This window comes from Phalacrocorax aristotelis, chromosome 3, assembly GCF_949628215.1.
Source record: "Phalacrocorax aristotelis chromosome 3, bGulAri2.1, whole genome shotgun sequence".
Lineage (NCBI taxonomy): Eukaryota > Metazoa > Chordata > Aves > Suliformes > Phalacrocoracidae > Phalacrocorax > Phalacrocorax aristotelis.
Genome location: NC_134278.1, coordinates 76,500,024 through 76,525,758, shown reverse-complemented (window position 1 = coordinate 76,525,758; position 25,735 = coordinate 76,500,024). Strand labels below are relative to the sequence as shown.

At 37.0% G+C, this 25,735-nt stretch overlaps 1 protein-coding gene and 1 long non-coding RNA gene across 4 annotated transcripts in view; one reads left to right on the top strand and one right to left on the bottom strand.

Moving 5' to 3' along the window:
* PACRG (parkin coregulated) overlaps positions 1 to 25,735 on the bottom strand; it is a 253,531-nt gene that overhangs the window by 37,330 nt on the left and 190,466 nt on the right. The window lies entirely within an intron of this gene.
* Positions 14,050 to 25,449, top strand: LOC142054885 (uncharacterized). The gene is made up of 3 exons (XR_012659700.1): positions 14,050 to 14,245; positions 22,233 to 22,420; positions 24,292 to 25,449. It is a non-coding gene; the product is annotated as an uncharacterized LOC142054885 (long non-coding RNA).

Genomic DNA, 25,735 nt, shown 5'->3' with positions numbered 1-25,735 from the left:
ATGCAGTCATAGAACTGATCACCATTTTTTCAGAAGATTCTGCAATCATTGGAAATTAAATTGCTGCAGTTTATATTGTTCCCTCTTTCCTGCCAACACTTATATCCTTCTATAGCCATATCTACCCCACTGCCTTTAATGACCAGACTGGAGGAATGCTGGAGAAAATTATTAGGGAGCAGCATGGAAGACCTTGATCCCACAGAGAACTGAACACTAGCTTTTCTGTAAAAGAAGGATGCTCCTATTTCCCTGTGTGCAGTCACTGCTAAAAAAGCTGTGTGAATGGCTTTATAACTACGTACAAGTTCTGGGAGAGTTCTGCAATGCACAATTGCTCAAATATGTGAAAGTCATGGGTCTGAATAAAAAAACCCCTGCAGCTCCACACTGTCTTTGGGACAAAGGGAAAGACTACAGAGAGGAATGTGGAACCAATAGGGAAGCAATTTCTTTCTTAATATAGGTAAACATTAACCTCCTTAGTAAATGGACACTAAGAGAAATGTCAAATGGAAAAGTTAGTTTTATTGTTTGTTAAATTTAGCAGTTTTGAGTAGCAATCTACTGAAATATTTTAAAATAATTAACTGAAGCCCAAACGTTGATTTCTCACATAGTTACAATGTCCTCTTTTGAAAATTTACTTTCACTTCAGCTGCCCATTTTTCCATCGAATGATTGTGTCAGAAAAGGGATTAGCTAGGGTGCAGCTGAGGAATAGAGCAGAGGAAATTCTGTGTTACATACCTACCAGAAGCTACAGGAGGCTATTTTAAGCTCTTTAACTATCAACTGATTCTACATACTCAGCTTTAAATCTTCGTACTTATGGTTTAGTTTATGCTGACGATGACCTTTACAATCAAGGAAATCAGATGACAATGGGTGTTAACTATTCAAGGTTTTATACTATACCTGAGTCAGTAAAAATATCTGGATAAGAACAACAGCAGAAATACTGCAAATAAGTCCTATTAATAATATTTTCATCCAAAACTCACAAAGTGCTTAAGGAGCAATTAGTTATTATAAATGATAATAAATATCACAGATAAATAGAAGACTTACCCAGCTAAAGCAAAAATATTTTATTTTGAATACTGATACAGTGTATGTCTGCTTCTTTTCAGAAGTCTTCTGACTGGAAATAATGTGTCACTGGTTTCAGTTTATGGACAAGAAACCAGAGCACAGGAAGCTTTGGTAGAGCAAAGTTAAAACCTATTTAGGATCCTGAACTGACACTAATTACAGACATTTTGAAATCTCTTACATTGAACATACTGACCGACATTCGAGGAGGAAATAGAATTTGAATCAGGACAATTGTTGGGTGAGGTGTGAAAGCAGTTTATCGTGTCTAAAAAAAGAATGTAGAGATGCTAAACAATGTACAAGGAAATCTTGGATGCTGACACAACAAAATTTTAAAAATAAAATAACATTTCCTCAGCAGACAGTGGTTAAACTTCTACCAGCAAGGCAACCATAAATTCAAGACGATTGAAAATATGCAAACCAAGTAATTTCATTGCTCTAATAGTTCCATTTTAAGCATAGCTTTTTCCCCTCTTAGATTATCTCTTTCCTCTTCCTATGGTAAACCAGTGCAGGCTGTCATAGGTTCATAAATAATCTCATCCCAGAACTACTGCTATTAAGTTAAGCTAATGACTTGATTGCTGGCAGCCCAAACCTCAAGTGGTTCTTCCCTTGTACAATCCTGGCAAAGGCTTCAGGAGTTCCTGATTATGTTAAATAAAAATTTAACACACTTCTTACCAGAGTCCAGGTGGAGTTATAAACAGTGCAGCAGGTATGACTTTGTAGCAGATTACTACTATGGGTTTTGTTTACTCTTTTTTCTTTTTTGAGTTCATAGTACTCCAATATTACTGTGAAACCCCAAATTCAGACTGGAAGTCTCCAATAAACTAGCTTTTTCAAGACCAAATAATATCACTATTAAAATACTGTACTTAACACAAATGACTGGGTGGTAGTTTTAATGATCAAACTTAATTCCATAACTGATATACAAAATGGAATAAAGTCCTTATTGGAAAATAGCAAAGCATTTTTTTTACTGCTTACTAGTTGCTTATGAATACTACTGGGCAGATATATCCCTGTTTATGCTGAGAATAAAATAAATTTATTTCATTCTAAAAGCACATAAAACCAGACTTTAACTCCCTTAAATAGCAGGTAAGCAACAAGTCTTTCAATAGGTATATATTTTTAATCAGGAAAAAAATAATAACCCTGCTTAGCTTGCTGGTTTTGGTTATTAAATGTGAAAATCTTTTTTACCAAAGACATTATAAAAGGCACTGCTTACACACAGTATCTAAATATCATGACACCTGTTCTAGTGATACCAGCTGTGTCATATAAACACAAGTTTACACCAAGTTTGTATTGATTCTATCACTTCTCACTGTCTTGTACATATCATACTTAACTTCTGTGCTTCAGGTGAGGTGCACATTTTTGCCCACTGTTCCTTTTTTAACTACTAGTATTTCTCTTTTCTTCCTCTTAAGTATCAGCTCAAGTGTTTGAGCTGGATACAGGCAATTATTAAACACTGGCCAAACTCAAAAATTAATTTATTCAGACATATTTTAGTATTATTAAAAAATTTGAAAAGATTTCTACTCCAGTGTGCATAGTATTTATGTGAAAGAGACAACTGGTTGTTGACTAAACTATCAACCAGAAAAGGCTCATTTCAGCTGTAGTTTGCGATTCATGATTGAGTTCCCTTTAAATATCAGTTTGGGTCTGAACTCATTCGAATATCAAAAGAAACAATTCCCTGTAACATTTGCACAAATAATCCTTTTTGAGGAGTGAGTGAAAAAATAATTCCAGCAGCCTGAAAAACGTGTCATATAATGAATGACATGTTGGCACCAAAGTATGAGTTTTAAAAGTGCCACAGTTTATATGCTTTTTTAAAAATATACATAATTAAATAAGTCTTTTGAGACAGAAGACCATTTCATCAACAATACTGATTTTCCGTGTTTATAATTTTTTAACTCTAGGAATATGCAATATTATCTTACCTTTCTAAAAGTAATGATAAAAGGCAGCCTTAACTGAGTCAAACTGAATAAAAATTTCATAAGCAAGGAGAGCTAATTAGAACCTGAAGGTCATGAATAAATGTCACAGTGATTGTACCCTACCAGTTCCTTCACAGCACTTTTCCTAATATATTGGAAATACTTCCACTGAGGTGCTCACTGAGTTGCTAAGCACAATTCCAATCTGTAAACATTCCGCATACAGTAATTTGCATTAGTTCCACATAATGTACAGCAGCATTAATTAATAGAGTGGATAGCGTCTGTACATCTGTTAGCTATTAGTCTTTACTCTAATTCATTAGATCTTTATCATTTACCTGAGCAGCCCATCAAGAACAGGAAAAGGAGACCTTGGCTCATGTCATCTGTAGAACAGCCTGGAATACTAAATTCTCTTGTGTAGGTCCAGCTACTTCATACAAACAATGATCTCACAAATTTTGGAGCAGGACATTGAAATTGCTTTATTTTTGTGAACTAAAAATTAAAAAATTATCTAGGTCCAATTAGTGCAATTGTTGTGAAACTATGCTGAATGCCGTTAGAGCCAGTTTAAATTAACCTGCACTTTCCGACATAACTAACTGAGCTGCATTCCTTCAGGTTGCCTTCAAGTTTTGGCCCAACTCAGAGCTGACAAAAATTGATATTAGAATGATACAACACATCTACACAACCCAGCTGATCGCTGTGCTTATTTTTCTCTGATGAGTATAGGTCATAGAATCATAGAATCATAGATTCATTAAGGTTGGAAAAGACCTCTAGGATCATCAAGTCTAACTGTCAACCCAACACCACCATGTCTCCTAAACCATGCCCTGAAGTGCCACGCTACATGGTTTTTGAACACCTCTAGGGACTGTGACTCGACCACCTCTCTGGACAGCCTGTTCCAGTGCCTGACTACTCTTTCAGTAAAGAAATTTTTCCTAATGGTGATAAAGATCAAGATGACAAAGATTTAAATTTATCTGATGTCATTCCTTCTGGTTCAACATCATCCTTTATTATGTATCCATCTCTCAGGTAATGAAATTCAGATGAAATGTAAAGACTTTCCTCTAATTTGAAAACATGCTGAAAAATGTTATTTCAAAAACAATGCAACAAATTGCACTGTATATAGCACTGTAAATTGCACATATTAATTTCAAAACCCATCTCCACCCTCCAGATTTGGTGGTTAACTGCTTTAGCAAATAATGTCACTGCCCATCTCAAAAGTGAGAGTATCAAAGACACTTATTTACACCAGAATGATTTTGCAGTTAATTCTACTTATCCTCATGGAAACACTCTGAGTCTTCTTGGAATCTCACTGACCTGAAAAGTTTTCCTAAACTGTGCAAGGTTCTCTTAGACTGGGGAAATTTCAGGATTGTCACTATATATCTTATTAAAACAGGTAATGATTTTGCGAAGAGGCTTTCAACACAGAAAATGTATTTTATTAATGGACCAGAAAATTAATGATTAATGATTAGTCCTTCTTGGGACTTTGGAGCTAAATCTATGTTTGCACTGATGTATACTGTAAGAAGCCATACATCTTTGGTATATCTCTTGGCTACAGACATGAAAACAGATCCAGGTGGCATAATAACAGTTTTAGAGTATTCCACCAATACTATGAAACTACAAAGAAATGGCTTACACACTAATGAATATTTTTCACATAGGCCAATATCGCAGATACCTACATGAACAAGCGTGACTCTTCCCAGGAAAGTCATGCTAACAGTGACTTACCTACATGGGTAGGATTTACCAGCCATGTAGTGCTAGACAGTTGATGGTACATAGTAGCTGCATGCAAGTGAACAGCGCATTTTAATTTATAATTTCTTGTAGACAGAGAGGAACTTTCTCAGAACTTTATGTTCACTATAAATTGGGATAAAGTCATGTTCTTTCATATCACTGGTCCCTCTGGGAGGGATTGTGCAGTGTAGTATGATAGAAACTTCTTGAAAATTAGCTGGGTGTCGTTGCAATTCCACAACATGATTGGAATTCAAAAAATGCGATGAATTCTCTCCCAATTCAACTTCTTATGTTTACAATGTACATGAACAAAACAGTAGGCTATGCTACAAAGCTGGCGATTATAAATGTCCGGTTAGGTGGACGTTGCAGTAACACTTGATATTTTACTATGAAGCTGCATGTGTGCAAGCTGGTGTACTTCTCTGCAACTTTTGGCACAGTTGTTATTTGAACACATAGTCTTCTGCTTGAAGATGTCTCAGCAGACAGAAAAGTAAGTGGGAAGAAAGAGGGAAATAAGGAAGAAAAGGGCATGGAAGGCTGACTATTACAAGATAGTGACAGGGAAGATAGGTTGTCTTTCTGAAAAGGAAAAACAGTGCCCAGGACAGGGAAATAATGAACAGAACTTTAAAAGCTCATATGCCATCTCATGCTTCAGTGTTTTTCTCCATAGCAATGCATTCTGAACATTTTAAAGGCTGAAAGGGTAGCTGGCAGTAAAGATGAGACACAGTCCACTTCAGAGAGATCTTGGCTGATTTTCTACATTGGATACTGTATATTGGAAAAACCTTTTTGACTATTGAGTTATTGTTAGTCCTGGAGTCTGTCTTTTTTTTTAGTTTCTGCAGTAGCTTTCAAAGGAAAGTGCAGGTTGATGCTTATGCCCTGTGGCAAAATCCTATTTATTCCTTCCCTTCATAGTTTAGAGATCTGATCTTTGTTCTTGGGCTTCCCATGATACATTTTCATACTTTGGCTTTAATGTGGTATTGCAACTGCAATTCCAGTTATAATCAGGCTTAGCTATGCTTTTATTATGACTAGAAAATGTGTCTTTTATGATTTCTTATCTGCAGGGTTTCTGGACTCTACTCTTCCAAGAGGACAAATAAATTTAGGACTTCTGCACAGGTCCAGCTAAAAAGATATCAAAGCATAGCATAGGACTAGAACAAAGACCCAGCTACACTGACTCCAGGCACAAGCAAGTGCAAATATGCTAAGCCTTGCTGCCAACTTTAAAAAAGGCGGCTGATATTCAATCAGCTTCATCCCAAGAAAATGCAGACTGCTCAGATAAAGATAATAAACACACCGGGACACATTAATGAACCTCTTGCTAAGGATGAGAAGTAGTATGGCAGAAAGAACCAAGATTTGACAAATTTACACTTAAGATTAGGATCCTTGGAAAAGCATATGTGGTGATTAAAGTCTCAATAGTGTAAGCAATGCTATTTCTTAATATTCTTTATGTGTTTTACTGGAGTTTAATTACGGTTCAGAATCTCCATTGTGTAAAGTGCTACAGAACCAGGTAAAAAAATCATTCCTGTGTCAAAGAGCAAGATAGCTAGGGTGGTGGACAGAAAATAAAAGGTTAAATGTTCGCCATGGATGCACATGTCGTTTAACTGTGAAAATAACTTCTGACAGCAGAGACAATGCTGATCCCTACCACAGAGTTACTTTAGGTTGACTTTGTATTAATTTCTATATAGATCACAGCCTGTCTTTTCAAACTGTCATCATTATACAATTTACTTCAGCTTTGGATCTGAATTTCATTCTCTATTATGTTTTGCTGATACAGTCTGGTCACAAATGAAATGCTGATCTGTAAAATTAAGACAATTCTAAATTTTTATAGTATCTTCAAAACCTTTCCCAGAATCTATTTGGGTTTTGTTCCATTTGCTATTATTTTTAATTGTTTTGCATTATTGAGAGTCAGCTGCAGTAACAAAACCCTTTGATGCTGATAGGTGCTAAGCTCCTACTGATGTCAGCAGGAGATACATGGGATCAGCACTCCTCAGGTTTCACGCTACAGTTTTTACTGGGTTGACAAATATAGCCAAAGCCTGTGGGAGAGGGGAACCTTTGCAAATCTCTGCAGTCTCAAATGTTACAGCAATGGCCATCCCTAGTAATTACAGAGCTAACTTCTCTGAAGAAGACCAGAATGAAAATTGTGATTTTGTTATAAGCTGCATGAAATGCAAATAAATTCATTGGCAGTATAAACACAAACTGCTGCTACCAGCCTACAATATTAATCGAAGTTATCTTTAGATCATTAATTAACAGAGCAATTTTATCAAAATCTAACATAAAAGATGTGTAAATACTCCTTTTACAGCCATTCTCTAAAATATATAGGATATTTTTTTCACCTTGACAATCTCTTGGAGCCAAAAAGAAATTTAATTAAACATAAAACCCATTTGCTTTTAAAGAGGAAATAAATAAAATCTCAAGGAATATAAAACAAGTGGTACCAGAGAGGATAATAGTTGCTGGCACTAGTTAGTTTTTGCTAATTAAATGGCTAGTGTACAGAAGAAAACATAAACTAAGAACCTGTTCGATGTAACAGTATCAATTTTATGCCACGATTTCTACGGGGACTTGATTTTCAAGACACAGCAGACTATTTAATGGAGAATTTGTGGCCTTCCATGAGTTTAATTTATAGTGCTTTTTAAAAATTTATTTATTAAAAAAAAACACAGTGTCATTTTGAGGAATAAATGCAGTAACTGTGACAATAGCATCCGGCATTCCCTCCTGTTTGGCATGACCATGGAACTTCTTGGTTTTGCTCTTGCATGAGGTTGTAAATTTTGTCAACATACTATATTTTTTTTCATTTTCTTGCTCTTAGTAAAAAAATGTTAAAATGTCTAAAAAAATTACCACCTCAACCCAGCCATTGCACGTATAATTTTCTGGAGCCAGCGTTTTGATGGAGATGGCCATGACTAAACGTTTGGAACACGGTATTATGTTCTAGGATCCTGTGTAATGGATAAGGTTCTTGAGTTTTGACTAGACACTATCGTATGAAGCACTACTAAAACTATATTCTGGTCCTTTCACAGGCATAGGCTTCAAACATGCTCCCTTCCTGATGATTTTCTGGGTAACATAAACAGTCCTCAGACAAACATTTAAACTTTCCTTTAAAACATATTTGCTGCCATGTTCCCTGCTAAGAAAGTTTATTTTATAATTATAGGTTCTTTAAAGGTCATATTGGCTTGTTAAAGGTGAAAACTTCCCCTTTTAGCACTTAAAGAAGCAATTTTATATAGAAATATTATAACAGAAATGAGGATAGAGAAGGGGCTGTTCATTTGTTCAGATTTCCTCAGTGGCATAACTGATCCTCTACTATGTTTTCCAAAGTTTATCTCCTCTAGTTTTGGAAGTCCTAGGTGACTGTTCCTTCATGAGATTTTTTCTGCAAACTGAAATATCAGAACATCAGGGAGTAGTTCCCTAATTTCAGTTTGACGCATCCTTTTTTAAATTTCATCTTTTCACTCATCATTATAGCCCCATGGTATCAATCCACATTTTTCTTTTTCCTTGATGTGTATAGAATTTAAATATTTGTAAGCTGAATTCCTGCCTTTTCAAAAGTATTCATATAGTTTTTCTTCATGTGTCCATTCCTCCAGCTTCTAAGGATTTTTATTGTTTTCTTTAAGTGGCCTGCCTTTACAAAAAAAATTGGTTTTTTTTCTGGTGACCTGAAGTCAAGAAATATTCCAAAATCAGTGACAGCAGATCCATACAGAGGGGCTACGACTTTCTTAGCTCTTTAGAGGCTTTGGCTACAGAAGTTGAATCAGCAAATTTTGTCCTCTGCGGTACATTGCAAACTTATTTATTGTCCACCCCCACCCCAGTTTGTTTTAATCATTGCTGGGTTTTGGACTATTCCCCACTGTCACTAATTGCAGAAAGGCAGCTGGATAGAAATGAAAACACGTAAAATTGCAACAACTTTCCTTCTGTTATCAAGTCTGAAGGGTGCTACTAGAGCTGAAAAATTAACAGTACCAATCTGGGACTGTGTGTGAACAGAGTACCAGAAGATGCATTACTTCAGTGCCTTTCCATAGCTGCTTCTATCGGCCAGCATCTGATTAAGCCCTAACTACAGTAATTGCTGCCTTTCCCAAGACGTGCGCAGGCACATAACAGCAGATATGCCAACTGCTCTTTCTCTGAAATGTCACCTTTTTACTACTGCCATGGTACAGTTATTGCTGGCAGTGCAGCAAAACAAAATTTGCACTCTGTGCTGGTTGGGGTAACTTGGCCTGATACGTGCTGCAAACTTTAATCTAAAACTAGTATCTTGCACCCTGAATTTCACTTTATGTACCACCCCGTTTTGAATAAGTGATGTTTCTCTTCCATCCTCAAAGTGACTGATTGCAAGGGACTGTTTTTGTGGCTAAGGATGACCAATGTGAAAAAAGATTATTGGCTCGGGTCTATTGTACTTGTTCAGGATTAGCCATCAACAAAACACAGAGACAGAAATGGAGATACAGAATCACACATCCAGAGAACTAGCTCTGCATCTGACCATCTATGTGTTCTACAGGGCTATGTAGAACATGGCATTTGGCTATGAACAGAAATCAAATTGGACAATGTAGTTGTGCTTTTTGCCCTAAACAATGATGCCAAGGCATGGCCTTGCTTCCAATAAAACATCAAAATGTTAATTTTAGTGTGAGGCACATTTAAAAAGGGCAACATAAAATAATCAGTGGTACAGACTGAAGGGGTGTAGCTTCATCAACATGTGACAACACCAATAAAGTGTATGAGAAGCACGGATCAAAGACAGGAAGAGAAATTATAGCAGATACAGGAAACTTCAAAAATATTTTCAAAATAGTTCATAGATATTGAACTTAGGAAAACTGTAGTTTCTGAATGGACTCTTTAATTCTGAAAAATAGAATAAAACTATTTCAAAACCAGCAATTAGAGTTGGTTAACCACAACTTTCATTTCCCAACATTGTAATAACTTTATTAACAGAACAGGGTTACAAAGGCAGGCTAGTTTCTGATTTTGAAAATATATTGGACTTAAAAACTCAGTTTTGGTCATCCAGAACAAGCTATATATTATACTGAATTCACTGAAGAGATTCAAGTGAAACATTTTGGTACAGCATAACAGCACGGCAAAAGTGATGTCCCCTTTCTTCAAACTAGATCATCAGCTAATGTACTATTCCCCAGGACACTGAAGACCACTTCCAGTTCTCAATGAACTATCACTGAACCACCTGCGAATTAACACTGACCACCTTTCTGGAGAGTTACTTTCGAGCAGGGGGAGCTCTGAATCTAGTATTTAAGGTGCTTGCATTTGCTACTAACACATCAGTGAAGAGGCTGCAGAATAGACTGAGAGCAACACACTCTTCAGGGTAACCTGTAAGTTCAGATCACCTTCCTTTTCCATGTAACATGCTGGCTCGGAATAAAGGAGAGAACTGAGGCCAAGTTTCTGTGCCATAATGAGCAGCAACTGTTAGAAAACAGTTTGGTAATGATACCAATTTCTTGTGCCCCCTGTCTGGCAAGGTTGCTTAGAAGTCCGTAGCTTCCATCACTTTGTTTTTGTTCATACTGTTGTACATCAAAAAGAAACACGTTGACCTGATTAAACCAGTATGTAATTCATTCTCAAATACTTTTTCTTCCAATTTTTTTCATTAATTTGTTGAGTCAAAATTATTTTTTTGTACTTCTTTAGTAACGACTACTGTAGCTCTGTCAGATCTAGCCTAAGATCATTTATTTGCTAATTAACACAAAAAATTCCTAATAGATTTTAGCATGTCTTTGAAAGCAACACTCTAAATGTACTGAATTGTTCTCCAAAACAATAACATTTCCTTTGTAAATGTCAGAAGCCAGGGATTGTAGTTAAGCGATTATTCACTTTATCAAAAGAACAAACAAAAAAAGATAGCTGATGGTCCCAATCCTGAGAGCATGGTTTTAGTTCAGTGAACAGACTCTATGTCTTTAATTTAAGCTTGCAGACAGAAGTTTGGAAAACACTCTTTAAAAACTCACTTTCATTAGCTATAATGTTTATGACTACTCATATGAGAGATTATTACTAGGATAACTTATCTTTTCAAACAATTTCATTCCATATTTTAGAATTTGATTTTTTCTCTGGGGAAGCAGCAGACTATCTCCCTCTACAGAGGAAGTTTCTAATCTAGTACAGAAAGTGCCTGTAAATGTGTCTTTTGTGAATTTAGCTATCCAAGTCAAACGGCTTCAATTTCTTCCTCTATTGAGCTAACGAACTTGGAGACTTTATGATAAAGAATGTTTATAGAAATATAACCTATTAGTACATGAAAAAAGAACATACACACAAGGAACAAACCCTGATATTCCCCATCAGTACATGAAACCGAAACAAAGAGAACTGTTAGTTATAATCCCATCCATTGCTTTGATCTGACTCCCCGCTTGGCCCCATGAGCTGGCACTGGGAATGTGGTTGGAGTGAATAGCTGCTGTCTGGGACAGAGGGCAGGAGGTGGTAAAGGACTTCCCTTTTTGGAAACAGCGCATATTTATGCTAGACATCAGTCATTGGGTAACCACAAGCCTATTTCTAAAATCTACAAAACCAGCCCATAAAATCCTTCTGGAGCTGACCTGATCACTCCTGCGTACAGCACAGGTTCGTTGGCTGTGTTCATTAAAAAACACATGACCCTGCAGGATTGCTGGAGGAAGAAACAGAATGGAAGTTTGATTCTGTGAGCCATTTAGAAGGAAAAATTGTAGTATTTTACAGTGATATTAAAACTGCAAGTGACAATGACAAGGAATTCAAACTGAGAGGAATGTTTTTCAAAGCTTTTTCTGGTGCTCTGACAAAAGATGCTGTAATACCAGGTTATCCCATAAGATTGAAACTTCTGAAAATAATAGCAGAAGCTGTAATTTGAGAGTTCTTTGCTTTACTGAAGGAGTAAAAGGGAAAGATATATGTGAAAATCTCTCTATGCTGTTAAAAGCTATTTTAGATTTCTTTCTTAAAAATATCCTTTCCTGAGAAGCACAACAGTAAGATGCCTGCAACACTTTGGTTAGCCCTCTGGATAAACAAAGCCTAGGCTCACCAGTTTTCAGAATACAAAAAAAAAAATCCTTAAGAAAATATGAGAAAGAATATTATTTCCTTTCCTTTCCTTTCCTTTCCTTTCCTTTCCTTTCCTTTCCTTTCCTTTCCTTTCCTTTCCTTTCCTTTCCTTTCCTTTCCTTTCCTTTCCTTTCCTTTCCTTTCCTTTCCTTTCCTTTCCTTTCCTTTCCTTTCCTTTCCTTTCCTTTCCTTTCCTTTCCTTTCCTTCCCTTCCCTTCCCTTCCCTTCCCTTCCCTTCCCTTCCCTTCCCTTCCCTTCCCTTCCCTTCCCTTCCCTTCCCTTCCCTTCCCTTCCCTTCCCTTCCCTTCCCTTCCCTTCCCTTCCCTCCCCATTTCCCCATTTCCCCTCTCCCTTTCCCCTTTTTTTTTTCCCAGAGCATGAAGCTCTATTTTACAGTAAAATTTCACCTGAGAAACTGAAATGCAGAGGTGCGAACTAAAGTATTATGAAGCAGAAGCCTTCATGTGGCAGAGCTAATTTGATAAAATGCTATTTTTTTCCTTAAATTGCAGACCTTTAAACACTGACCCTGCAAGCACATGAACACTTAAGTTTGCCTTGCAAATATTGTAAATGTCCTCAGTGAAATATGCTTGAATATAAAGTTGGCCACACATGTAACGATGTCAGAGGGACATTTTAGGGGAATTCGTTAGTAATGTTTTGACCCAAGTTGCTATCTCTGCTTGCCCCTGAACTGTGCGCCCTTCCAGCTTGCTGGGCCATAGCTGAGACGGCTCAGTGTTCCACTGCAGTGCACACACTTCGATATTATTCACCAAAAGACAGCGTGGAACTTTTAGGCCGGTAGCTGTGATACTCGTAACGACTGTAGACCTCATCACTAGCAAACATTAATCTATAGGTGTCTGAGTTATTCTGTCATTCGGACCTGCACACGTGTTTATGCACGCCTTATAAAGAAAGAGGCTGATAACAGCATGTTGAGATTATATTAGCACAGAAATGTCTACTGAGATAAACTTGGGAAGACTATTTTATTCTGAACCAGTGTTACTTACTAAATTGTTAAATTTGTTCTTTTAAAATATTTAACAGTCCTTTGTTTAATTGAAAGTGAAAAACAATGACAAAAATGTCACAGTGTGTAAGCTATGTTCAGTTTAGCTCTTGGCTATCTTGACAGCTTAAATTATTTGGGTCAAATTTACTTTAGAAGGAGAGGAAACAATTTCCTTTGAAATCAGTAAGTATTGTGTGCTTCTTCTTTATATATAAATTTACCTAAATTTACCCTTCTTATCAAAACACTTTTGTCAATGAGGAATATACGCTGTCCTACTTACTTGCCAAGTAAGCTTCACTTAAATTCAGTTTTATCTTACTTGAGAAGTAAAAAATCTGAAAATACATGAAAATACTTAGGTGAAAAAATCCTCCACTGTGAAGATGATAAAGCCAGTGCACAGGCATTTCCATAATCAAAAGCATACAATGAAACACTCCTGTGAGATCAATCAAAGCTTGAGTAAGTGATTTTTGTAAGCCTATTCTGGAACAGTTTTGCAGTCAACACCAGATATCTTAAAATACATACTGAAGCTTCACATGTCTAGCCCAGAACTACAAAGTATTGAAACAAATATTTTTCTGCATTCCTTTGTAAACAGTCATATTTTATTTTAGTTAGTACCAACAAGAAAAGAAGTTATCACATCAGTAATCAACCGAGGAAGAACTTTACTCCAGTGACATACAAAACCATATGCCGTGAAAAAGCATTATTAGAAATACCTTGTCTGGTAAAAAAGAAATGAAAATAGTACAGCAACAATAAGGCAGCGGCAATGAAAGGTGAAGGCTCTCTTGCTTTAAAGGCATACTGTGGATTGACTCCTGAAAGCCCAAGTTAATATTTACTAACTCTAAGCACATTCAGTAGCTTCTGATTTTTTTTCTTTTAGTGGGGCCACTGCTCCTTTTGTTTGAAGACAGAGCAAAGCTGTGAATAATGCCTAAGAGCAAAACTAAACCAGAAGGAAATGACTTTTTTAATGTGAGACCTTCAACCTCAATTCCAGCTCCCCAGAGGCTGTCTTTGACTCCTTTTCACGTAATGGCTCCCACAGATGTCAACTGGGGATAAAGACACTTCCACAAAGAAACTGATGAAGAAACTGCTGCAGAGAAAGGTGAGTTTACAAGTCTTTTTTGACACTGGTGAAGTGAAGTTAGGGCAGTGTCATTCAGAATGGCCAACTTAAATGCACTGTAGGAGGTTAACGGTGACTACAGATGGCAAGGGCAAACTACATAGCTGTTCAGCGAGTCAGTGAAGGCTATTGGTCAGCTTAAGTAGTGCCCAAAATTAATTAATTTTGAGAGTTAAGCAACACTTGAACTGTTCAAAATGCATTTGTTAGTGTATCATGTTACTGGGCCCTTCTGAAGACTTGTTCTGACCTAGTTAAAAAAAAAGATATTAGAAAAGAGCCATTTTACATGCATAAATTACTGTTCCTCTCTGTGTCATAAAGGAGTCAGGGGGCAAAGGAAAAAAAGTCAGACTTTTTATTGTCTTAGTGACTGATGCAAGCAGCACAAGTGTTAAGGTTACCAGGAGTTAAGAAGGAACGTTCCAGGAAAGGAATGAAATTAACCTCTTCCCTGATATGGACTGAATATCTGAGCTGAATTTTTATTAACATTTGATTCTGCTTCTGGAGGAAGATTTCCACTTCTTTTAATGCAGATTTTGTTTGAACTGAAACTTGTTTGACATCCATTGTGATGTTTCATAATAACATAAAGGTGTTGCATGAGTTTATAATATATATAGTAATTTTTCAAGTAAACAGTTTATATTTAATACAGCACTACTTTCCTCCATCCCTATGCCCTCTCAAAAGCTAGAACTGGACTTTTCAAATTCACAGCTAAATAAGAATTTTAAAACTTATGTTTATTGATATGGTATATATTGTATTCACTTATTCTGTCAGTTTATACCTTTGTATCTATGATGTTGTTCATTGCATATCTCAGCACTCGTATGTTTGAGAGACCTTCTCATCTGTGGTTTTGAAATGCATTCCCTCAATGTTTTCACTCTGACTGCTAACGTTAGGTGGTCATCAACAGACTAGGAGAAGGCTAAGGTATCCAACAAATTTTTTGCCTCAGTCTTCACTGGTAACCTTTCTCCTCACCCCTCCCAAGTTGATGGACCACAGGACAGAAACCAGGGGGATAAAGCCGCTCTCATTTTAAGGGAAGATCAGGTCCATGACCACCTGAGGAACCTGGATATACACAAGTCTATGGGACCTGATGAGATGCATCCAAGAGTCCTGAGGGAATTGGCTGATGTAGTTGCCAAGCCACCCTCTGTGATATTTGAAAAGTCATGGCAGTCAGGTGAAGCCCCTGGGGATGGAAGAAGGGAAACATTGGGCCTATCTTTAAAAAGGGTAGAAAGGAGGACCGGGGAACTACAGACCAGTCAGCCTTACCTCTGTGCCTGGGAAGATCATGGAACAGATCCTCCTAGAAGATATGCTAAAGCACATGGAACACAGGGAGCTGATTTGTGACAGCCAGCATGGCTTCACCAAGGGCAAGTCCTGCCTGGCCAAACTAGTGGCCTTCTATGATGGAGTGACTACATCAGTGGACAAGGGAAGAGCTACAGATGTCGTCTGTCTGGACTTCTGTAAGGTCTTTGACACGGTCCCTCACAGCATCCTTCTCTCTAAACTGGGGAGATATGGATTGATGGGTGGACTGTTCAGTGGATAAGGAATTTGTTGTATATTGCATCCAGAGGGCAGTGGTCAATGGCTCAATGTCCAGGTGGAGATAGGTGAGAAGTGGTGTCAGACAGGGTTCCCTACTGGGACCAGTATTGTTTAATATCTTCGTCAATGATATACACAGTGGGATCATGGCCATCAGCAAGTTTGCAGATGGCACCAAGCTGAGCGGTGCAGTTGTCACGTCAGAAGGACGGGATGTCATCCAAAGAGACCTAGACAAGCTGGAGAGGTGGGCCCATGTAAACCTCATGAGGTTCAACAAAGCCAAGTGCAAAGTCCTGCACATGGGTCGGGGCAATCCCCAGTATCAATACAGGCTGGGGGATGAAGAGATTGAGAGCAGCCCTGCTGAGAAAGACTTCTGGGGGTACTGGTAGATGAGAAGCTGGACATGAGCCAACAATGTGCACTTGCAGCCCAGAATGCCAACCATGTCCTGGGCTGCATCAAAAGAAGAGTGGCCATTGTCATAAAGTAAGGATGTCAGAAAATTTATACAATATTTATCCCACTGCCTTATGTAGTAACTAAACTTGCAAAGTGTTTGTGTGTGTATTAAGTAAGACTCTTGCTTTTATTAGCTGCACAAAAATAAGCCTGCCCTTCAGACCTGCTTCTTCTCAATCAAAAAAAAAGTCTTATGTAAACTAACTTAGGTTGTTCATATATTCTTTAAACAGTCTCAGGAAAAACTTATACTTTAAATTGGAAAGGTAACATCTCTTTTTTTCATCCTCTTGCAGCACAAAATGCTTATTGAAAGATGATAATTCAAGTGGTTTGACATTAAGTTTATAATGAAATAAAAAATCAAACTATATTTCCCCATGTTTTTGAAAATAATACTTGAAATACTTGATTTGTTCCTCATAAATAAGATTCACTGCATCATAAGGAGTACTTCTGTACAGAGGCCTGTTGCCTTTGTGCAAGTTTGCCTCTGTACAGCTTTATCTTAGTTTAGGAAGCACCTACATAGCCCAAGATGATATTAAATATATCATAGCACATTGAAAGTTATTATGCTGTTATTATGTTTTTGTCATCATATTTATTGATTGGGTGTACTAATATTTTATTTGAAATAACATTCAATAGACCCTTGCTATCCTTGCTAGATCCTTGACATTATTATTTTATAGTAATTATTTTTCTTCCCTAATCTATCCTGTAGAAGTAGAATCCAGAAAGGCTTTCACTCAGCTGTGTATGTATAAAGGTTTAAATTCACGTTCAGCTGTACAAGACAAAATAGATTCTAGACTAAAATATCTATCTCACAATTACAGAATAAATTAAAGTTATATCTGGATCTGCAGGAAATAGTAGATTTGAGACAATGCTAATTCTAGAGGTAATTTAAATTGCTAACACAAGTACAAAAATTTGTCAGAAATTACTACTGTGTTTTAAATAGTGCTCATGTTTAAAGTCATGATGTCAGGAAAAATGCAGAAGGCAGAGGAAACATTGCTGTAGGAACGTTTATCAAAAAAAGTTACTCCCATATGTCATTACAAAGCTAGCAGCTGTGTTGATGAAATCACAATTCCTTTTGGTGACATCCATATGGAATGTAGAGCTTTGACATTACCGTTCAGTAAGAGCAGTAGTCTGATTTTCTGCATGTGACTGTATTAGGCAATTGTCAAATCTGTTTTATATTTTATTCCAAAATAAAAATGTTATGGGGCATATATCTACATGAAACCCAGAGTTACATTTGGTGTGAAATATGTTGTGGTGGTCTTTGTTCCTCATGTAAAAAAATTGTCTAAGCCACATAAATCTTGGATTTATGGAATCATAGAGTCATTCAAGTTGGAAAGGACATTAGGAGGTTTTTTGTCCACTCTCCTGCTCAAAGCAGGGTCAGCACTGAGATTAGATCAGGCTTCTCAAGGTCCTTGTTCAGTTAAGTCTTGAAAACCTCCAAGAATGGAGACTGCAGAGCCCTGCTGGACAATCTGCTCCAGTGCTTGGCTGTCCCAAGGATGATTTCATACAGAAGTTTACATCAGAAATTATATGTCCTAAATTTTCTCAAACTGACTTGAATTTTCTACTCCTTAACTATCAGGAATGCTCTAAATTTTATTTCTGTTTTACTCTCCTTGGGGCTTTGTTTGTTTTTTGAGTGCAAAGTCAAGACAACTTTGGGAATATCTTCAGAAAGTACTTCTGCTTCCTTCATACCTCTCATAAAACTTGTGATCTGTTAATTCTTTTAAGAACTCCACTTTGTCATTCTTCAAGTCTGGAAATGGCCCTTTTGCATCACAAGAGAAGACATTTGAAATTATGACGGTGCCCATTGCACGGGGAATTTCACTGAATCTAAACCACACAGTATTTTCAGAACAACTCAGTAATCCAGTCATTGTCACTGACAGTAACAGCATATCCTTTTCCCACCCTGTGAGTGATGAAATGCCCTTGATGCCCTGCCATGAAGACAACAGGGACATTATGATATAGTCAATTCTTATAATCAAGATGCATAAATAAAATTACATGCAAGTCATACTAGACAGCCAAAATAATTGTTTCTGACTTAATTAAGCTATAGATCAGAACATGACATATTCAGTGTAGACAATAAGTGGAAAAGAAGTCAGAGATGTTGCTTCCCCTCCCTTGAATGCCTACTGGATTTTGAAATACTAAGAAAAGCCAAGGGAAAAAACAGGGGGCTGAGAGAATCAGGAAAGACCAAGGGAAAGCTACAGATCATTTAAATACAGGGTTTAAATATGGGACTACATATGTATCAAAAGAGAATCACATACAGAACAAGCTGCTGCACATCCAATATTTAATTCAAAATTTCCTATTTGTGCTTATATTTATTAGCTATTTCTTGCTGTTGTTTATATGAAAACAAGGTGAATAAACACCCTTCATATTTAAGGTGAAGGGTTTATCTGAGATCATAAAATGGTATAGGGAACAAATAGATATTAAAGAAGAGCAAATAAATGGCAACAGGCTGTACTTACTATGTGGCCTACCATTTTTCCTTATTTGTCACATCTGACACTACAAAAGTGAGATTGCTAGAATTTCTACTTTAAATTAAATTAGGCTAATGAAGGTAACCAGAAGGGTCTGCCAGTAGTCACAAATATGAATGTACAAATGCAAAGGCAACAGGAGTTTAAAAAGTAGATTATACTTCACGCTCTCTATTTTATTATATATATAATTCACCTTAACAATGAATGAGATTGGCAGGGCTCTAGATGCACTAACAGGCCACAGCTGCCCTGAGCAACCTCACCTGGGGCCCCCACCCCTGCCCATGGGCCCCATTTAAGCTCCAGGACGGGGTGGTTGCTCCGTGCCTGGGCTGTGTGGTGGGGGTGCCCGCATGGAGCCTCAGCTCTGGCTGGGATGGCTGGACGGGCCCTGGGCTGCTGCTGTATGTGGCTGTTGGTAGTCCCTGTTACCAGTTCTGTCTGCTGTGCTTAGATCCTGTGTGGGACTGTGCCCCCCTGGTGAGGGTCACCACCCGGTGTTGGGGTCACCCTTGGCTCCTGGCTTGTCCCCCTTCATGGAGCTGCGCTGCCAGCAGGACTGATAACCTTCCAGGTGACACAAGGGCAGGGTGGAGAAGGCAGCACTCTAGTTAAAGCTACATGTGAGCCAGAGTGAGTTTTCTGTCTTTTGTCCTAAGCAGCTCTGTCAGTTGTAATAATATGATTTTTTTCAAAAAAAAAAGATTGGGTTCGCAAACTGTTTGAGTAAAAGATTCTTGCTCAGAGCACCTTCTAAGAACTACTTTTTTAATGAAGTTTACAATGTTGAGGCTTTTGATCAGTAAAAGCAGTATTTAGTAGTGTGAAAACGTAAAAATAAAACAACAAAAAGCTAGAAAGTATCCATTTACAAAATACCTGGATGGTGGAGTGTTTGTGATACTCCAGCTCCACCCAGCTTGACTTTAAACACCTTAACACTGTTTGAATTCCCTGATACCAGAGCATTCAAACCTTGACTACAAAGCTCTTTCATAAGATTTGCCACTGTTGATCTTTCAGTGTCCCGTAGCGGTGGCAAGCTGAGTGCAGAGAGGTCACGAGATGTTTTGTCATGCATCTCAGCCGGCTTTGGGCTCTGGAGCTGGAGACACCATGGCAGCAGGAATGCTGAGAGCCAGCCTATGCAAGCATTCCCTTCATCGCTCGCATTGCTGGAGCAGCACCCTGTGATAGCAATGAATGTTAAGAGACTATAAATATGGCAAGAATTCAGAGAGTAGACAAGATTTTGAGGCTGCCTCAGGATTTGGATGATCATGTAAATGTTATTGGGAAGGCTTGAAAATTAAAGCAACAGCTGATTTTTTGTTGGAGAATCAAGTAATTGCAGATAAAATTAATCTCATAGTTCATTTCTGAGTACTTACCGACTGAATAGCAAAACTGGCTGGTTTTGTACATATAGTAGTATACTGCCACAGTGTATACTGTGTATACACATGTAAATAGAAATTTTCTGCACTGATGCTCCAGTTTACGGCTCTGTAAATAACACCTGCTTCTTTTTAATAGTTAACATATATGGTAGTAACTACATGGCACACTGAAGTCCTGTGTGGAGACACCTGAACTCTACAAGTTACCATGGCATTTCCCCTAAGACTTTGCCTCACTGTCCTAAAGGATTAGCTTCCTGGAGCAAGCTCACTTGGCTGTACTGGTCCCAGTACCTCAACTAGTTTGCTCAGCCGTACCTTGTCTTACTGCTCTGTGTAACAAATATCCCTATTGTCTGTCAGCTACTGGAAAGCAAGACACTTGGCAAGTGTTTCAATATGTGTATGCCACTGTCTAATGATTATGAAGGATGCCTATTACACTTAAAAATCAAATTATTTCTAAATGATAATGTTCAAAGTACCTGTATTGTAGTTTCTTATGTATTCCTTTGTTCAAATTGTAAACACAATTGGAGGTTTTTAATTTTACACCATTTTATTTCCTCTTTTTCAGTATGGTGCAAATTCTTGCACTGAATAGATTACATTCAGGGAACTGAATGGATTCCCTGATGACTCTATTTTAGAATCCTTTTGAGTATGTTTTATATAGTAAAGAGAACAATACACATTCAGTGTTAAATCATTATATAAAAGCACCTATAAAACTGACTGCTGGGTTTTTTAAATGACAAATCCTGATTTATTTCCCTGAATACATCATTTCTGAGAATCAGACTGAGATAGGTGTCTGGCTACAACCGTAGTTGTTTAACAACAGAAATTTGCACCTTCACTTGGTCAATGAGGTCCCAGTTTCAAAGTCCAAACATTTCTTGGCTGTCACAAAAAAAAAAATTGACAGATTTTATTGCTCCTCTTGGATATCATGACTAGCATAAGGAGAGATTTATGGAAGTATAAAAGGTAATAAATATTTTCACATAACAGCTGAAAATAACAATTCACTCATGCTATAAGAAAAAAAAACAAAAATGCTGATATTCAAAACAGAAAAATACATATTTATGGCTAAATGTAGCTTACAAATATGTAATCTAATCCTTAATATTGATGTTCCAATTGCAAATCTTCCATTTACATCTATGGTAGCAGTACTATATCCCTTGTTAGAAAGTGCTGTGAAGGAATGAATTTACAAACAAGAAATCCCTTTCTTACCACCAACAAAATCCTGGCAGTAACTATATTAATTCCCAAGTAGAAAATCTATATTAAGTGGAGATAAAGCTGAGAGTATATTTCTCAAATGTAAGCATACAAAAGATGCAGTAATTGTCCCAAACTAAGTATTATGATGGCATTAAATTCAAAGATGAGGTCATACCAAGGGAAAACCCCAATTCTTCGAACTAACGATGATCTATTTCTTTTCTCCAAATCCTGTTGGAGAATTCTGTTTTTGGATTTGTGTTTGTGGAAACCATTTATTTTCAGGTGGTCAAAACTTCTTTTAGTGTAATGGGATGCTTATGCCATTAAAAACTTTGCCCATGTCTGCATGTTTAATACTACTTAATTTTTCAAGACTTTTTTTTCAACTCTGTTTATCCTGTCCATTGTAAAATGGCTCACAGTGAAGGCTGCCTGCTTAGTATGAGATTTACAGTAAGTTTTTATTGCCTTTAAGATATGAAGATAATCACTATTGTTTGACTTGCCAGTGTTTGTTTATGATCCTAGAGAAACAGAGGAGAAAAAGACAAATGTCAAGAGAACAAAGAAAAGGGAAACAAATTAAAAGGAAGAGCTTGAAAGAAAAATATGGACATGTATTCATATTTAGTGCATTTATATTGGAAAGACATAGCCTGTTATGTTATCAAAATTACATCTTGGGTTTTGTTTCATTTTTTCCTTGAGAAATCTATGCTGATGACTGGCACTTGCTGCTGAGCCCTGGTTCCTATCATTGGATCTTGAACAGTATACAAGGAATGCAGTTCTTTGGTACCAGACATGGATGTGCTGGTATGCAAGCATGCATGAGTTCACAAGCAGTTGATGCATGAACACAGTTTAGCTCATGATCTTGCCATCTGTAGTTCAAGGTTAGTACCTTTGTATTTTGTAGCTCATAATGCATAATGGAACTGGTCATCAATTTGGTGTTATGATGTAGCAAGTATGATCTTCATTCCAGAAATAATTGAAAGCTGTGTTGCTCTCCTTAGGTAAAGACCATCTTCAAATCTGTCCAGTCTGATGTCTAGAAACCAGACCTCATGGAAAGTTATCACAAACCTTCTGTGCTGTGTTCTCGCCCAGCTTCCTTTCATGCTCTGCTCTTTTTTCCCCTTAGCCCACTGTACTCTCCTGTATCTATGCATTCTTGTCTGCTACACAGCTGATTCTGACCTGCTCTTGCTCCCTTTTTAATCAAGAAAACTCCACTTGCAGCTTAGGACACTTTTCTGGTGATAACATTTTTAGGCTTTTTATTTATAAAAGAGTTAATAGGTCTATCAAAATAAGAAAATAATTTTTAGTATGCTAATGAACAGATGGACCTAGTTCCTAAATATGATAAATTCTTGAAAAGGAGACCGTACTTGCACAGAAAATACATGCTTAGTAGAGAGTAGGCTATAAAACTATGTCTGTGGGCCAGGCCAATTGATTTAAGCTTAGAGACCAGATATACTCTTTAAAGCTTTTCTTCTCCAGTGTACCTAAGAGGAGCTACTTGAAAGAATGAACTGAGTTCTCTTTTCATCTATTCTGAACTATTTTGACTAAAATCATCTTGGTTTATATAAAGCAAGTATAACACACTACTCCTAGCTGCAGTAGCACAGCATTAGTTATCTGTTCTTTTATGTCATTTTGTGAAAGCTGTTACACTGTGAAAGTTATATGATGTTCTTAACATCAGTGTCCAAAGATAGGTGAATTAAAAAAAAACAACAAAGCGACACAATGATAATCACATCTATGATTCTTTTCCACTACATTCAGATGATCACAAACATACAGGTACAATGCTGAGGCTATTGTCAAATACCTAGATTATCAGTTGTCAAGAAAAGCTCTGCCTCACGCTCACTTTTCTGACAACCCTGAAGCAAAATTGCTTAGCTCACAATTTTCCAAAAATTGACAACAGCTTTTGCACATGAGTACAAAAGAATCAGTCTTCAACTGCCTTCAATTTATAACTAAGTTTCCATTCATGTCTTGGATTTCTGTACATGTGCTTGAGCTGGAGGGTAGTGGGTAGTCTAGCAGAATCAGTAAATTCAGACTCCAGCAGCTAACAGAGTTTGAGACCCTCTCCACAACAGCTAATCCTGTGACAGCCATGAGCTTTATAAAGCCGCAGACGTCTGCACCAGTCCAAAGCTTGAAAAAGGGTTTCAACAAAATAGACCCTGAGAACTTAGATATACTTTGTCCCCACAAATTTTGGGATAATTTTTTTAATATGTAAAAAAAAATGGTGGTAGTAGAAGCAATGTACAAGAAATTAGTTTAAAGACAGAAATTGTGTTAGTAAATCACAAAGAAGCTGTAATAACTAAGGAACACGTTTTTTAGTGTCTGACAAATCAGAAAGAGAAACACAGCCTATCTCATAGTCCCACATTCTAAACTATGCATGCTATGATTATAGTCATAAACAACAGATACTGTGTCTGTACGTAGGAAAACAAAGAACAGTTCTTTTTTAGGAACTATCTGTAGGAAGAACATACAATTTAGTCAACAAGGGAGCTGGAATAACCTCTTGTATTCTTTCCAATGACTATAGTTTAGTATTTAGCAGAAGGAATGTTTTTGTTCTCTTTTGTGTGCTTTTCTCTTCTATCTATCCTCCTCCTCTTTCTGGCAAAGCATGGATATTTTCTGTTCTTGCACCTGGTCTGACAAACAGAACCCCCACTATTTTTACATGTTCTAACCCACAGCACTTTTTTTTCAGACAGCTGCAATTGCTGCACACTCTGACCAAGAAGGCAAGCTTCCCACCTCTGCCACTAATACCAATAGGCGACCAGAGAGAATATAACACTCCAAGTAACAATTTCTTCTACTGCCCATAATGAAGACCTGTACAGCAATTCTAGTCCAGCAATCCTGTCCTGAAATTATCCTATCAACTCACTGTCTGAACCATAAGTATGAGATGGCTACTGAATTAATTTGTGAACACACACTGTTTTCTTTCTTTCTGAAAACCTGAAACTGTTAGTAGAAGGAATGGATGAAGTTCAGCCAAAGTGTGTTAAATACTAAATGGCTTTTGAAGATGAACAATGTTAGTTTGGCAACAACAGAAAAGATTTCCTTAGAGTAAGTTTTCATCATCACACAAATTTTTCCTGTTCTACAAAATATACACATTTTCAAACAAATAAAACCTGGGATAAGCATTTTTTTGTCTTGGGCCTGAATCACTTTGTGTACTCTGACAACTTCTGTTCAGCTTACTGACAGGTTCAGAGGGGAAAACAATTGCTCAGGACGGAAAAGGCAGGAACAACTACATTTTCCAAATTAAAATATGATCCAGAATGAATATTGTCCAAAGCTTGACTTCAACTGAACATACTTTTTTGCTTTTGACATGTCCTGGGATCGTTAACACACCACAGAAAAATTCTGATTTTAGAGGATTTTACTTCTTTCTGGAAGTCTTTTCAAAGAACCTGTTTTCTAACAGCTGTTCTGTTAGTCTTGATGATTCAGATTTGTTAAGAGAAGCATTGATAGGCAAGGTAAACTTTTAATAAGCAATGTACACTGCAACAGAACTTGGAAACTTCAGAAATTTAGGTTTAAAATGAGTTTTCTTATTGAAAGAGAGCAGGCCACATGGTGAAGAAATGTTTCTTTGCTAGTGTGTTTGATACTTTGACTGTTACTGTGTGAAATGTAAATGCAAGTATAAGACAATTAAATTCCAATGTGAAGGAAATAAAAACTTGTTCATAAATGAAATGTAAAGAATTTTAAAATGTATTTTCATATGAAACGGATATGATCTGAAGAGCAGTAAGTCACAAAACATATGTTATGCTATTTTAATTTCTTCAACAGAGAAAAGTGCCTTTAAAACACAGGTGATCATCTGCTGACAGAAAGTGAGAGCAACATTTTTTCCATTTTCAGATAGTAATTATAGCCTTCAAACACTAGAGAATCTTAAAAAGGTTGCAAAGAATTCATGGCTTTTCTTTGATGCAAAATTTTTAAAGAATATCCTTTCATCTTACTATTCTTCTTTTACTTTTAAAATCTATTTGTTCCAGATGTCAAAACTTCTAAGCAAAGGGTACACCTAGTTAAAATACCAAGTTGGAACTGATTTATGTTTAAACTGTTAGTATGTCAGTATCCTAGATAGACTAGATAATGAAAACAGC